Raw genomic sequence first — 17,077 nt, 5'->3', positions numbered from 1 at the left:
TTTCTGAGTTTCTTTCTTTTGTTTGTGTTAGTGTTTAGGATGAAAGGGGTGGGGCTGCGTTCAGAGGCTGGGGAAAGGGAGAAAATTAGGGTTAGGGTTTCTGGGATTTGGGAATTAGGGTTTCTGATTCAATTTGGGAATTAGGGTTAGAAATTAGGATTTTATTAAGAAATAAGGATAGATATGAATAGATAAAATTGGAGGATAGAATAATTTTAAAACCAAATATACTTTCTTAAAAATATCTAAGAATATTGTTTATCAACACATTGCTAAGTTCAATTAATTATTTCTAGTTTAAATTATAAAATAATCGTATTAATCATATTTTTATAAAATATAGTTTAAAATCAATATTAATTATTCAAATTAAATGATATAACTTTTTATTATATTTCTATTATTAAAATTCTAATTTCAATTTGTGTAGAATAACTAATTATAATAATAATTGTGCATAAATATTGACTGACTTAAACATAAAGCATTTATAAAAATCAAACTAATCATTTCTAATAAATTAATCTCCAAGAGTACAAATTAATAAAATAGAACATAATTCATTCATAATAGAATTTATTTAAATTAAATTATATAATTCTTTCTTATTTTTCAATCACCAAAATTATAATTTCAATTATACCAAAGATCCAATATAGATTATACAAAAATTCTAATTAGTTTAAACTTCAATTATTATGAAACTCTATTTAATTACCTTTAGTAAAATAATTTTCTTAAAATAAAATTATCATCAAATAAAATAAATCACAAATAACTAATTATTTGATTTTCAAAAACTAGGGTTGTTACATTGCCACGCACCAGAAATTGCAGAAAACGCTCATAGCGAATTCTGAAGCCCTTTTTGACCCAAATCCAAGTCCAGAAGGCATAGACCAGAGGTTATGAAGTGGGGGAATGCATCCATTCAGAGGGAGCTCGGCAATTTTTTATGACAAGTCATCTTAGCCTAGTTTCACTAGCCTTTTTCTTTTGTTTTCACTTGATTTATGCACTTTCTTGAGCCATAAGCAAGCCAATTGGGTAGATTTCCATGTTCCCTTTGATTTAATCAACCATGGATGAATTAATGCAATTTCATGAGATTTTATACTATAAGTGTCATATATTATGAAAGAATAACAAACTCATGATTTTAAGCAAAGCTTTGATGTGTTTGGTTGATTGATGATAGGTGAAAAGAGTTTTGAAGAAGGTTGAAGAAAGAAGGAATGGCTAGGAGCAAGAGAGAACAAAAAGCTTGAGCAAAAGTTTGCCTCAAACTTTAGCTCAAACTTTTAAAAGAGTTGAAAACACTCCAGAGGAAAAAAGCTTGAGCAAAAGTTTGTCCTCAAACTTTAGCTCAAACTTTTGGGAGAAAAGCTTGAGCCAACGTTTGCCTCAAACTTTTTGACAAACGTTGGCATCACAAAATCAATACCCTGGAGGAAAAAGCTTGCGCCAACGGTTGAGGTCAAACTTTTGCTCAAACCTTGGCGCCACTCTTGCACACCCTGCAGGAAAAAGCTTGTGCCAACGTTTGAGGTCAAACTTTTGCTCAAACGTTGGCGCAACACACATTTACAAGGGGGCCAACGTTTGAGCAAAAGTTTGACCTCAAACTTTGGCTCAAACGTTGGTAGCAGCAAAGTGAAGCCATCTGGTATAAAAAGTTTGAGTAAAAGTTTGCCTCAAACTTTTACTCAAGCTTTTATGTTTTTCAACCCGGTTCACAGTGGATCTTTCTCCAACTCCAAGAGCAATCAACCAAGGCCTTTATCAACCCAATTCCATCAAGAACAAAGGCCCAATTCAAGGCTTGAATACCATTTGAAGAAAGTGTATAAATAGCTTAGGATTTAAGTTTTTGGGGAGCTTCCTTTGAGAATTTTCATAACACTTACAGTAGAGAACTCACTTTACATTTTTGTTTTGTTGTTTTAGAATTCTGGAGAATTGGGGAGGAGAATTGATCTCTCTTCTTCCTGGTTCTTGTTGAGCACTCTTTACTTTTCTTGCTTGGGATCTTAGGTGGAGAATTGAAGAACTTCTGTTTCAATCTCACCTTCGGATCTTGTTTAATTTTCTGCATAATCAAAATTCAATTTCTGTTCATTGCTTCTTCTTCTACTCTTTCTGTAATTTACGTTTCCCTTGCAATTGTTCTTGCTGGATCTAGGAAGGCAGTGAGATCTAGACTTGGTTATCTAGTCTCTTGAGTCCTGAGATCTACAGCTTTAAATTTTAATTTCCTTGTTTCGTTGCTATAGCAAGCTGATTTCCATTTTTATCAAAGATCCGGTTCAATCGAATCCATCTTCTACATCCCTGTTTGTTGCAATTTATTGTTCTTTGTTTAATTCCTGCAAATCCAATTCCCAATTCCCTTTAATATTCAAGCTATTTACGTTTCTTGCATTTTAAGATTCTGCAATTTATATTTCTTGCACTCTAAGTCTCTGCAATTTATATTACTTGCACTTTAAGATTCAGCACATTTACTTTCTATGCTCTTTAATTTACTGCAATTGTCCCTCTCCCTTTTAAATTTCATGCAATTTAGCATCTGTCGAATACAAACCAGTCAAATCAACTCTTGATTCGCTTGACTAAATCAACCACTAAACTAAAATTGCTCAATCCTTCAATCCCTGTGGGATCGACCTCACTCCCGTGAGTTTTTATTACTTGATACGACCCGGTGCACTTACCAGTTAGTTTTGTGTGTTTGGAATTCGTTTTTCATTTTCCGAAAATACACATCAATTTTCACTTTCCATGATTTAGATTTAGTTTAAGAGAGGTTCTCTCCTCTCTCTCTTAGGATTAGGATTTAGGACTTCTCTTAGTTTGTAAGAGTGACTCTAGATCCAGGTTTAATATTTACTTCAATGCTTTTATTTGTACCTATAAATGTTGCCAACTTGACTTATGAATCCTTCCCATGTTATGATTTGAATTAATGATTATTTGAGGTATTTCAGTTATTGATTGCTTTCTCCTTTATTTGTGTTCCCATTGCTTTCTATCTAAGGATATTTTTATTCCAACAATTTTACTTTTTCCCTTTTGGTCTTGGTTAAGAAATCAGTAACTCAACATTATTAAACTCATCATAATTGATAATCGTTATCTTGCTAATTGAACTGAACTTCAATAATCCCAACTTTTTCTTAAGAAATAAATAGGATTCGAAGGTCAAACTAATTAGTCCCTTGACTTTCCTTTACTTTAGTAAAGGTTAACTAAGTGGAATTTAGATTCAGCTTTCATTATTGTTGAGAGAGATAACTAAGTTGGACTTCCAATTTCTCTTATCTTGCCAGAAGTTTACTTTAGAGTATTTATTTACTTTAAGTGCCATCTACTTCACTTGTCATTTAAATCACTTGCCTCTCACCTTCTAAACCCCGATTACAACCTTTATAGCCAATAATAAGAACGTACTTCCTTGCAGTTTCTTAAGAAGACAACCCGAGGTTTGAATACTCGGTTAACAATTTTTAAGGGGTTTGTTACTTGTGACACCAAAAACGTTTGTATGAGGATTTTTTAGAGTATTTTTGAAGGTTTAGAAACTATACTTGCAACGAGGATTTATCCGCAATTTTCTAGACCACGCAAAAGTCCTCTCATCAGCGTGCGCGCCTTGTACACGTGCGCCTCCTTATGTGAAATCACTTCTGCGCGTGCGTGCCTTGTACGCGTGCGCTCCCATTGATGCATCCCCAATCTTTGTTTCTTCATACATTCTCCACTTTGTATGCTTTTTCTCCTCATTTCTTCCATCCAATACTTGCCTTATGAACCTGAAATCACTCAACAAACACATCAAAGCATCGAATGGAATTAGGGTGAATTAAAATCACCAATTTAAGGCTTAAAAAGCATGTTTTTACACTTAAGCACAATTCAAGGGTGAATTAAAAAACCATGCTATTTCATTGAATAAATGTGGAAAAAGGTGATAAAATCTCCCAAAATAAACACAAGATAAACCATGAAATCGGGGTTTATCAAATCTCCCCACACTTAAACCAAGCATGTCCTCATGCTAAAATTAAGAAAGAAGCAAAGGGTATCAACATTTATTCAATGCAAACTAACTAAATGCAATCTATCTATATGTAACCTATTTACATGAATGCAATGGCTTAGTCAAAATAAATCAATCTCCAAGAATACATATGCAAGCACAGGGGCTAAGGCATTAGCAATCAAAGCAAACCACAATTGGATGGAATCATTGAAAGATCTTACAAACTTGCAAGAAAAGATGATCATGGGTGGAAACATGGAATTGAGCGATCGAACCCTCACCGGAGGTGTATCCACTCTAGGCACTCAAGTGTATGGGGTTGATTCACTCAATTCTCCCCTAATCATGCTTTCCAAGATTTGTTTTTCATCTAACAATCAATAATTACCTTATGCATGCATACAAATATCATGAGGGCTTCCCATATGTTGTAATAGGGCTAGGGTCAAGGTAGGATGCATATGGTCAAGTGAGCTTGAAATTTGAATCTTTGATTAATTTAAACTTCCCACCTAACCTATGACAACCTATACAATTCTAAACAAACTTAACTACCCATTCTTCACTTTTTCACACACTCATGCATTCTCTTTCGATCACCACACATATGGATTGATTTATATTTAACTTCACTTTGGGGCAATTTGTCCCTTTTTTATTGCTTTTCTTTTTCTTCTTATATATATATATATTTTTTTTTTCCTTTTTGTTTTTCTCATATATATATATATATATATATATATATATATATATTTATATATTCAAACTAAAATGTATACAAGAACATCAATGCATATGGTTTACACATGATTAATACATGAGTATGTTCCCAATTCCCAAGATTCTTACCACAAATACAGAAACACACTTTTATCTCTACCCAATGTTCCCAACTTTCCCAAAATCAAATGATGAACACTCTCACTAGCCTAAGTTAATCAAAGATGCATATTGTTTTTCACTTAGGCTTGTAATGTGCTATAATTAAGAAAAAATAGGTTAAGCATAGGCTCAAAATTGGCTAACAATAGAAGATAAAAGGTAGGCTATTTGGGTAAGTGAGCTATTTGAACAATGGCCTGAATCATGTAAATGCATGTATACACAGAGTAATGGACATAAAGAATCAAACAAATCAAAGATTACAATCATAGGAAGAGAATGATGCACACAAGAATGAAAGTAAGTGATTATGTATGATGTAACCACACAATTAGGCTCAAATCTCACATGCTTGTGTTCTTAGCTCAAAACATGATCCACAAAGTGTATAATTCAGGCAAGTTCAAAAAAAAAAAAATTTCAACCAATCGGGGCAGTGCCCTAGAAATGGAATTCTTGGAAATTTTCATCATATTGACTAGGCTTATTCTAATGCAATGTTGTGATTTAGAAAATTTTAAAAATTTTTTCCAGTTTATCCCTTTTTCAATCAAAACACATTTCTTATATAAAAAGGGTCAACTAAGTTTTAACAATCCAAAATGTTTTCTAATCACAGTCAAAAACTAAGATGCAATATACCTCTATATATAATAAAAGTGTGCAACAACCAAAATAAAGGTATCTACAATGACAAAAATATACAGTAATCCCAAAATGATCTCAAAGATAAAGTGCAAAATAAAATAAAAGTAGTAGAAACTAGAGATAGATGTCTGAAAGTTCACCACATAAATGCAATACACCGGTCACGAACGGTGACCTTCCCACACTTTAGAATTAAGCATCGTCCTCGATGCTACTGTTAAAGCTCGGGATGGAGGTCAATGGTACGTGGCAGAAGTCAGACCAATTAAGAGAGTCTTAATAAAAGAAATGCGTTGCAAGTATAGCTCTCAACCAGCTAAAGTCTGCCTCACCAATTTAGAAAAGGTTGTCACAAAATTAAAATTAAAAATACTGGGAGTATGAGTCCCAGGTCGTCTCCCAACGAGTTGTAGGAAAGGGTGCTATTTTATTAACTAAAAGTTTTCCAGAAAAGTTGAGTTTTGATAATGAATAAAAATAAATGTAAATTAAAGCAATAAAACTAAGAATTATTATTAATATTAAAAGGCATTGACTGGGAGAATGATTAATTGGAAGTTCTATCCTTGTTGGAATCTTCTCAAGTGTAGTGTAAAGAGGCTATTGTTTTCACTTAGTTAACCCTTACTAAATAAAGGAAAGTCAAGTGATTGAGCTAACTCTTACCCGCAAATCCTATTCCTCTCCCCTAGGAAGGTCTAGCGATAGTAGGTACAGAATTAGCCAACAACGTCCAATTTAACTAAGCACTTGAGCATTCCAACTCAAGTGTCTCCTCTTAATCAACTCCCATGTCAAGTAGGAAATCTACTCCATTGACATAGAATTAATATTCATAAAAATATAAGAAGACATAGTAAATTAAATAAAATAAAATAGAGAATTAAAATTAATTAAAATTAAAAGTAACTCTATATATTAATAAATTCCAAATGCAACATACTTAATTGAATAGAGTCAATGAGAAACTAATGAGAGTAAAGGAATAAGGAAACAAACTAAAGTAATGTCTTCGCGGAGGTAATGACTCTTCAGCATCCAAAATCCAAAGCAAAAGCAAAAACTATCAATGTAAAGCTAATCTAGATTCAGATCTAAAACTGAAAGTAATCCTAATATCGATGTATCTGAATGTGTATGGATGCGTATTGAGTCTCTGCATTTTCCCTAGCTTTAGTCTGTGTTTCTGGGCCGAAAACTGGGTCAAACGCAGCCCGAAATTGCCCCCAACGTATTTTGTTATTTCTGCAGATCGCGCAGGTCACGCGTACGCGTCGTCCACGCGTTCGCGTCATTCGGCAATTTTCCTTATCACGCGTTCGCGTCGTCCACGCGTTCGTGTCATTCGTGCAGACTCCACTCCACGCGTTTGCGTCAGGCACGCGTTCACGTCGCTGCGATTGCTTCATTTCACGTGCTCGCGTGAGCCATGCGATCAGGTCAGTGTTCGCTGGTCATCTCCTTAGTTTCTTGTGTTCCTTCCATTTTTGCAAGCTTCCTCTCCATTCTCCAAGCCATTCCTGTCCTATGAAGTCTGAAACACTTAACATACGGATCACGGCATCGAGTGGTATAAAGGAGAGTTAAAATGTACTAATTAAAGGTTTCTAGGAAGCAAGTTTTCAACCATAAACAATACTAGGAAGGAATTATAAAATTCATGCAATCTATATGAATAAGTAGGTAAAGACTTGATAAAACCACTCAATTAAACACAATATAAATCATAAAATAATGGTTTATCAACCTCCCCACACTTAAACATTAGCATGTCCTCATGCTTAACTTAAGGAGATAAAATAAATGAGTAGGGAAATGTAAGACTCATGCAATGCAATGCAACATATATATATGAATGCAACTATATGATTCTTGTCTACATGGTTAAAAATAAATACGCTCTTCAAGACAAACATAAATCAAATTCCACTAATTCAATTTAATATAGTAAAAATAGGTAACATTGTAAGAAGATAGCTCATGAAAGCACGGAACATAGAATTAAGCATTGAACCCTCACTAATGGTGTATATGCACTCTAGTCTCTCAAGTGTATGTGGTAAGCACTCTATTCTTCTCTAATCATGCTTTCTAAATTTTGTTCCTCACCTAACCAATCAACAATATTTAATGTACTAATGCAAATATCATGAGGTCTTTTCAAGGTTGTAATGGGGCTAAGGTAAGGGTAAGGGTATATTTATGGCTAAGTGAGCTTGAATATGAATCTTTGACTAACCTAAGCCTTCACCTAACATACATATACTCTATATAATTCTAATTCATGCCTAGCTACCCATAATTTCCCACTTTTACATTGCATACTAATGCGTTAACCTTTTCTTTTAATTTTCTTATCACATATGCATTGGAGCTTTACTTAACTTAGAATTGGGGTAATTTTGTCCCCTTATTTATTTAAATATTATTGAATATTTTTGGATTTTTTTTTATATAGAAATAACATACCAATGCACATGGAATTTCAATTTTTTTCTGTTTTACATGAGTAGGTATCCAAATTCTCATCATGATACATTCCCTTATTAACCCATGTTCCCACAATTTTCCCATAATCAATTAACACACTTTCTATCATAAGCTAACCAAAGATTCATTTTAGGATATTTAATTATTTTTCTGCTTAAGACTAGTGATATGGTAAAATATAGAACAAATGGGATTTAAAAGGCTCAAAGTGGCTGACAAGGGTGATTTAAAGGGTAGGCTTATTTGGGATACGTAAGCTAAACAAGTAGTGGCCTCAATCATATACATGCATATAGATACATTAAACATTGGACATATAGGATGAAACAATATAAAGATTACAATCATAGAGAAGTGAACACACAAGAATAATATTTATGGTTAGATAATGTAACCATGTAATTAGGCTCAAAATCTCACGGGTTGTGTGTTCTTAGCTTTTTAAACTATGTTCCAATTACAACTTTAATCAAGTTTAACATAAAAGTTTTGATTTAAATTACTGAAATTTTTCAAAAATAAGGTCTTAAAAAGAAACTCACTATTTTTCAATCAAGTAGAATATGCATGCAATTAACCTATTACTATGCAATTTATCCTATTCTGAATAAAAGAAAAACTAACTAAATATCCTATTTATTGGTGTTTAAGGAAAACGAAAGTACCTCCGGAAGTCAGGTACTGACCGACCTCCCCACACTTAAAGCTTTGCACTGTCCTCGGTGTCATCTGTTAGGAACAAAGGGGGGCTGGTAGCAGCATCTCCATTATCAGGATCGTCATGGCTCCCTATGCTGGTAAATGAGGTAGAGTCCGGGGTGTCTGGGTCTTCTCTAGGTGGGTGGTTACTAACAAGTAGCTCCTTGAGGTATGTAAATCTGCGCTTGTTATGACGTTCTCTTTGCTTTCCTTTCCGTTCAATCCGTTCTAGCCTCTCAAGTATCTGATTGAGCAGTTGGTTTGTAGAAGGTACTTGTGGTGTGGAAGAAGAAGGAATATCTTCTGCTGGTTCCGTGCTCCGATTGATAGTTGCTGCTGGAGGTCTGATATACTTCCCGTTAGGGACGTATTGATCATCTCGTGGAATCATGGCCTTGGTATCCCCAGCTCTGTAGGAGACTCCGGCTGCTGAGACTAGATCTGAAACCAAGGCAGGGAAAGGTAAGTTGCTCGCAATTTGTACGTGTCCCATAGCATGCCAAATGTGTCTTGGTAAATTGAGTAAAACAGCCATGTCTGCAGTGAAGGAGGACTCATGAGTGCTCGGAAAGACGTAATGGGACATGATCTATGCCCATACTCGAGCCTCTAAGGTGAGTGCGGAAGCCAATATGCCCTTAGGTCGGGAACGATGGTATCCGTAGATCCATCTGCTGCCAGGTTGTGCGATAACTCTAAGAACGGCGTCCCAGTCAAATTGGTATGTCTGGCGCTTGAACGAGGCTTCTTGAAATGCGTCCAATCCTTCTGGAGTAGGGGGAAGATCTAAAGCTTGTTGAATGGCTTCTTCTGTTATAGGGTCTTGCTTCTAACAGACATAGACAGACTGCATGGTTGGCATGTGAAAATTGGAGTAGAATTCAACTCCCCATGATAGATTAACCTGTCGTGGCTGTCTTCGTAGGAATCCCCATTGTCTTCGCTCAATGTAGGGCTCAACAATTTCAGCAATGATGGTTAGGAGGATGAGAAGGTACTCATTGTTATAGTTCCTTGCTGCCAGGATGGGGAACATCTGCTCACAGTAGCGGTTAGTGAACCGCGCAGTGTCCTTTGCTGGGAAGGCTTTCTCTTTTTCATCGACCTTGATGATCCTCTTGATTCGTTTTGTTGAGGGTTTCACTGCTATTGAAGATGGTTCTTCCACTAATGCTCTTGTTACTTCTCTCCTTGCTGGTGGTTTGGGATTAGCTTTCTCTTTACCTTTCTTGGTGGCCATCATGAGAAAAAAAAGAAAGAGGTAAGTACATGTAAAGCGTAAGGGTTTGAGCAAGGAAGCAAATATTAAGGGTGATAATCAATGCACGGTAAAGAAGGATGTTGTTAACACATGGTCTAGACTACATGTGAAAAGTTCATCAAAGGTGATATAGTAAGTGGATGTGATGGCAATTAAATGCAAGATGTTTATTGGTATGCCGGCAAAGGCATGAGTAGCATAGATCAAGCATTCAATGTCCAAGCTAGATTACCAAGCCTTTCAAACTAATAATCTGTTTGTATTGACAATTATATTTAATCAATAAAATATAAAAGGGGTTTTGTGAAAAACAGGCATTAAAGTAATAGAATAGAATAATTTAAAATAATGCACAATGCCATACGGGCTTTTTCACAAACACTTGGCATGCATGGTAGATATCTTATTGAAAGTAGGAATTTGAACATGCAAGCAACCCTTATGAAAAGTAATATGTAATTGTCAAACAATTCATAATAACTCACAAGCGAAATATAAAAGAAGATAATGACCCAAATAAATTTCCAACACCAATTAAAGGAATAAAAAGAAAAGTAAAAGAAAAAATAGAATATAGATAATGAAAGTAAAAGAAGAAGTTAACATCAAAAAAATAATGGAAAAATAAAAATAAAGAGAGAAAGAAAAGAACCTTGATAATGGATGTGAAAAATAAGGGAGTTGAAGGTAAAAAGTGAGAATGAGTAGAGAAGGAGGAACGGAGAAGAAGGAAATAAGAAGGAAAAAGAAAAATTAGGATTTGGGGAAGAAAAGATATGATATTTTGGCTGATCTGAATAATATGTGAGCCGTATGTGACACGGACACGTGGGTCACGCGGTCACGTGGTGTGTTTTTTTGTGTCAAGTGACGCGGACGCGTAGGTCACGCGGTCGCGTGAATTGATTTGTGCGATTGGCACGAGAGCACCCTCGCGTTCGCGCAACTCTCTGTTTCAAACTCATTTTGCCAAAATTTAGGGTGACGCGTTCGCGTGGGTGACGCAATCGCTTGGATGGCTATATTTTGAAAACGACGCGGCCGCGTGGGGCTCGCGGTCGCGTGGTAGGCCTGGTGCTTCCAGCATCATTCCAGCCCAGCTCTATCATAACTTACTGCCATACACCTCTATTACGTCGATTTTTAGGGGCACGCGTTCGCGTGCGTGACGCGGACGCGTGGGAGGCTATTTCCAAAAATGACGTGGCCGCGTGGGATACGCGGACGCGTGGGCATGTTTGTGTCTAAGGCACGTCTCCAGCCATGCTTTCGTGTGACTTTCTGTGTAATTATCTTTTCTTCAAAATGCACATATGACGCGGACGCGTCAGCGACGCTTACGCATTGCGTGCGTGTTTTTTTTTTTTATATGCAATATGCAAATGTAAAATGTGTGCTATATGCAACTTTATGCAGAGATTTTGAGAAGAGTCATTAACAAAAATAAAAATAGAATAAAGTAAAATAAAAATAAGCCTGAAATGGAACGATCATACCATGGTGGTTGTCTCCCACCTAGCACTTTACTTTTACGTCCTTAAGTTGGACGCTCTTCAGACTCATCCTGCTTATGTTGGTGGGTCTTCCAAAAGGAAGACCTCTAGTTCCTTTTGATCCTTCGTCTTCTCACCATGATAAAGCTTCAAGCGATGTCCATTCACTTTTAGAAATTTGGAGCTAGAAGGATGACACAGGTGGAAAACTCCGTATGGCTCTGCCTTTTCTACTCTGTATGGACCTTCCCATCTTGATCTCAGTTTACCTGGCATAAGCCTCAGTCTGGAGTTATAAAGAAGAACTAACTTCCCTTGGTCTGAATTCTCTCCTTTTTATGTGCTTGTCATGGACGGCCTTCATCTTTTCTTTGTATCTCCTGGAGTTGTCAAATGCTTCTAGGCGAAGGTTCTTCAGTTCTGTTAGTTGCAGCTTCCTTTCAGCTCCAGCTTCTTCATAGTTCATGTTGCACTCCCTCACAGCCCAGAAAGCTTTGTGTTCCACCTCTACTGGGAGGTGGCAAGCCTTTCCGTATACCAAGTGGAAGGGGCTCATCCCAATGGGTGTCTTGTACGCTGTTCTATATGCCCAGAGTGCATCTTTTAGCCTGGCACTCCAGTCCTTCCTTTGAGGTTTTACTATATTTTCTAGAATACGCTTTATTTCTCTGTTAGAGACTTCTTCTTACCCATTGGTCTGGGGATGGTAAGCCGTTGACACTTTATGAACTATCCCATGCCTTTTCAGTAATCCTGTTAGTCTCCTATTACAAAAGTGAGTGCCTTGATCGCTCACGATTGCTCGTGGTGATCCAAAGCGACAAATAATATGGTTTCTAACAAAGAAAACAACCGTGTTAGCATCATCAGTACGGGTAGGAATTGCTTCCACCCATTTAGAAACATAATCTATGGCTAACAGTATATAAAAGTAACCATTAGAATTTGGAAATGGACCCATGAAGTCAATGCCCCAAACATAAAAAAATTCACAGAAAAGCATAATCTGTTGAGGCAACTCATCCCTCTTGGATATATCACCAAACCTTTTTGGCATGGGGAACAAGATTTACAAAATTCAACAGCGTCTTTAAAAAGAGTAGGCCACCAGAATCCACAGTCTATAATTTTTCTAGCTGTTCTTTGAGGGCCAAAATTTCTTCCACTCTCAGATGAGTGGCATGCCTCTAAAATGGACTGGAATTCTGATTGAGGCACACACCGTCTAATTACCTGGTCAGCACCACACCTCCATAAATATGGATCATCCCATATAAAATATTTAGACTCAATTTTCAGCTTGTCTCTTTGATGCTTAGTAAAATTTGGGGGAGAAGTGTGGCTAACTAGATAATTAGCTACAGGTGCATACCAAGGAGCTATTTCAGATATTGCATGTAAACTATCAAATGGGAAATTATCATTTATAGGAGTGGAGTTATCCTTAATGTGCTCAAGGCGGCTCAAGTGGTCTGCCACTAAATTCTGGTTACCACTCCTATCCTTAATTTCTAAATCAAATTCTTGCAGCACCAGTATCCAACGTATTAGCCTTGGTTTGGAATCCTTTTTTAGCTAATAAATATTTTAGAGCTGCATAATTTGAGTACACTACTACCTTAGTACCAAGTAAATAGGCTCAGAATTTATCAAGAGCAAAAACAATAGCTAGAAGCTCTTTTTCTGTTGTAGTATAATTAGATTGAGCAGCATCTAGAGTTTTAGATGCATAAGCAATTACAAAAGGATCCTTACCTTCGCGCTGAGCCAGCGCCGCTCCTACTGCATGATTGGAAGCATCACACATAATTTCAAATGGCTGGCTCTAGTCTGGTCCTCTCACAATTGGGGTTTGAGTCAGGGTGATCTTCAGCTTATCAAACGCTTGCATACAATCCTCACTAAACTCGAACTCAATATCTTTCTACTGTAATCTGGATAAAGGCAGTGCTACCTTACTGAAGTCCTTAATGAATCTCCTGTAAAAACCTGCGTGGCCAAGGAACGAACAGACTTCCCTCACGGAGGAGGGGTAAGGTAAACTAGAAATAACATCCACCTTTGCTGGATCTACAGAAATGACAGCTTTTGACATAACATGTCCTAGTACAATTCCTTGTTTTACCATAAAGTGACATTTTTCAAAATTTAATACAAGGTTGGTACTAACACACTTGTCTAATACTTTAGATAAACTATCCAAGCAAAGGCTAAATGAATCACCATATATACTAAAATCATCCATAAAAACTTCCATACAGTTCTCAATGAGATCAGAGAAAAGACTCATCATGCATCTTTGGAAAGTAGCTGGTGCATTGCATAAACCAAAAAGCATTCTTTTATAAGCATATGTTCGAAAGGGACATGTAAAAGTAGTCTTTTCCTGATCTTCAGGAGCTATATGAATCTGAAAATATCCTGTATAACCATCTAAAAAATAATAATGAGATTTACCTGACAGGTGATCAAGCATTTGATCAATGAATGGCAAGGGGTAATGATCCTTGCGAGTGGCTTGGTTGAGACGCCTATAGTCAATGCAAACCCTCCATGAATTCTGCACTCTAGTTGTCAGGAGCTTTCCATGGTCATTTCTTATTGTTGTGACTCCAGACTTCTTGGGCACCACTTGTACTGGACTTACCCATTCACTGTCTGAGATGGGGTAAATGATATCTGCTTCAAGTAGTCTGGTTACTTCTTTCTTGACAACTTCTAAGATGGTAGGATTCAATCATCCTTGAGGTTGACGGACAGGCTTTGCTCCCTCTTCTAAGAATATTTTGTGTTCACAAACTTGGGGACTAATGCCTACTATATCTGCCAAGCTCCATCCAATTGCTTTCTTATGTTTTCTCAGTACACTGAGCAGTTGCTCTTCTTGTTGAGAGGTAAGTTCCTTTGCAATAATAACTGGGAACTTCTGCTTATCCTCAAGGTAAGCATACTTGAGGTGTGGAAGAAGAGGCTTTAATTCCAATTTCTGCTCATAGCTAGGCTCTGGATCATCCGCGGCTGGTGATAATGGTAAAGGGTCTTCATTGTTTTCAGAAAGTGTCCCCACACTTGGACCTTGCTCCATGTGCTTCTCTTCCATTTCTTCTTGGTGAACTTCAGCTACAGTTTCATCAATAATGTCGCACTGGAAGATAGAATGATCTTCTGAAGGGTGCTTCATAGCTTCATTTAAACTGAATTTCACTGTTCTGCCATCTATCTCAAAGGAGTAAGTTCCTGAGAATGCATCCAGCTTGAACTTTGATGTTTTTAGGAATGGTCTTCCAAGCAGGATTGATGATGGTCTTCCTGAGTCATTAGGGGGCATTTCCAGGATATAGAAGTCAATAGAAAATGTTAGCCCCTTAATGCTCACTAATACATCTTCAGCAATTCCAACTACTGTAATAATGCTTTTATCTGCTAACACAAAACGAGCTACCAACCATTTTAAGGGAAGGAGCCTCAAGGTATCATATATAGACAATGGCATTATACTAACGCATGCTCCTAAATGACACATACAATCAGAAAAAATTACACCTCCAATGGTACAGTTAACCATACATGGACTTGGGTCACTACATTTTTCAGGTATACCTCCCATTAAAGCAGATATAGAACTACCTAAAAGAATAGTTTCTAATTCATTAATGTTATCCTTATGTATTCATAAATCTTTTTGAAACTTTTCGTATTTAGGTACCTGATGAATAACATCAAAAAGGGGAACAATTACCTCAACCTTTTTTAATATTTCTACCACTTTTGGATCAAGTTCTATCTGCTTCCTGGATTTCTTTGCCAGGTGTGGAAATGGGATAGGAATGGCGTCCTGTACAGCCTCTGCATCCTTTGGTGTTTTGTTCTGTGGTTGAGCTGCTTCTTCTTCAACTATGTCTTGTACGTCTTCTTCCTCTTCAACATTTTCCACTTCCACTACATCCTCAGTTGGGACGTGTTCTGGTAGGCGTGGCTCCTCCTGGTTCCTCTCCTGCAATGTAGTTCTGGACCTTAAAGTGATAGCATTGATGCCACCTTTGGGATTAGGTAGGGGTTAGGATTAGGTGATGAATCTAACCTGGAGACGAGAGCTTGTAAAATGGTAGTCATACCATTTAAAGTAGAGTTCAGCTGCATCTGCATGTCTTGTTGCCCTTGTGCAAGAGAACGAAGCATCTCGTCATTTGATGAGGAATTGGAGTAAGTAATCTGAGGAACCTACTATTGGTTTTGCTGGAATCCTTGAGATTGTCTTAGGTGAGGTGCTCTGTAAGGCTAGTTCTGATTCTGCTGTTTGTTGTTAATGTTGTTATTCCACCTCTGGTTTCTATTGTTATCTCTGCCTCCTCTATTATAGTTGTCCCTCCAATTATGGTGAGAATTATCTCTCAAACCTTGGTTGGAGTTATCCTGCCATCCCTGGTTATGGTTTCCACCTTGGTTGTAATTGCCGCCTTGTTGGTTGTATCCTTGATTCGGGCGGTCATAGAAGTTATGAGTAGCTACCACAGTGTTGTCTTCCTATTGGAGCTGTGAACATTCATTAGTGTAATGACTATAATCAGCATAGATTCCACATACTCTTTGGAGAACTAACTGTTGGCTCTGTTGTGGTGGGTGAGGCTGAGCTTGTTATTGTTGGTTCAACTGCATCTGTTTCAGTAGGTTGGTCATTTCACATATACTCTATGTAAGAGCAGTAGTCTCAATGCTAGAGGAAACCTCTGCGATAGCTTTTGAGTGGCTACACCTCGGCCTGTGATTCTCAGTGGACTCAACTAAGTCACTGGTCAGTTGCCATGCTTAGTCTTATCCTGGGGATTCATGCCTTGAGTGAAGTAGCTGATCAACACTAGTCTGTCAATCATGTGATGGGGGCATACGTCTAGAAGGTTCTTAAAGCGCTCCCAGTATTCATAGAGAGTCTCTGAGTCACCTTGAACAATGTAGGAGATCTCTTTTCTCAGTCTATCTGTGACTTCAGCTGGAAAGTATTTTTCCAAAATTTCTCTCCTGAGTGTATCCCAGTTGGTAACAGTCACTTTAGGTTGGGAGTAGTACCACTCCCTTGCCTTCCCCTCAAGAGAAAACGGGAAGGTAGTTAACAGAATTGAAGTTTCATCTGCACCATTACGCCTAACAGTAGAACAGGCTGTCTGGAAATCCCTAAGGTACTTAATAGGCTCTTGAGCAGGTAAGCCATGAAACTTGGGCATCAAGTTGATTAGTGCAGTCTTCAATTTAAAATCTGCAGCCAGATTTGGATGATGCACTTGATATGGTTGCAGTGAAAAATCTGGGGCTCCAGCTTCCTGGAGAGTAATTCTCCTAGGTTCTGCCATGTCACCTGCACGTGAATCAACTGGATCAGTAGTAAAAGAGCTTGTCTCGCTCTCAGATGGCGGTTTAGATTTGCCCTCAGATGAGATTGGTGAATTGATAACAATCACTTCACCACCCTCAGAGGCTAACCGACGTCGAGCTCGCCTAATACGTGAAAGAGTTCTTTCAATTTCATGATTAAAAGCGGCTAAGCTCGGATCAGGCAATGAACGCGTC

At 37.4% G+C, this 17,077-nt stretch overlaps 1 non-coding gene across 1 annotated transcript; it reads left to right on the top strand.

The window, feature by feature from the left end:
* Positions 1-16,380: 16,380 nt before the first annotated feature.
* Positions 16,381-16,488, top strand: LOC112753226 (small nucleolar RNA R71). The gene has a single exon (XR_003177618.1). It is a non-coding gene; the product is annotated as a small nucleolar RNA R71 (small nucleolar RNA).
* Positions 16,489-17,077: the final 589 nt, after the last annotated feature.

This window comes from Arachis hypogaea, chromosome 15 (assembly GCF_003086295.3).
Source record: "Arachis hypogaea cultivar Tifrunner chromosome 15, arahy.Tifrunner.gnm2.J5K5, whole genome shotgun sequence".
Taxonomy (NCBI): domain Eukaryota; kingdom Viridiplantae; phylum Streptophyta; class Magnoliopsida; order Fabales; family Fabaceae; genus Arachis; species Arachis hypogaea.
The sequence above is the reverse complement of the archived record's forward strand: the minus strand, read 5'-3'. Positions and strand labels throughout refer to the sequence as shown.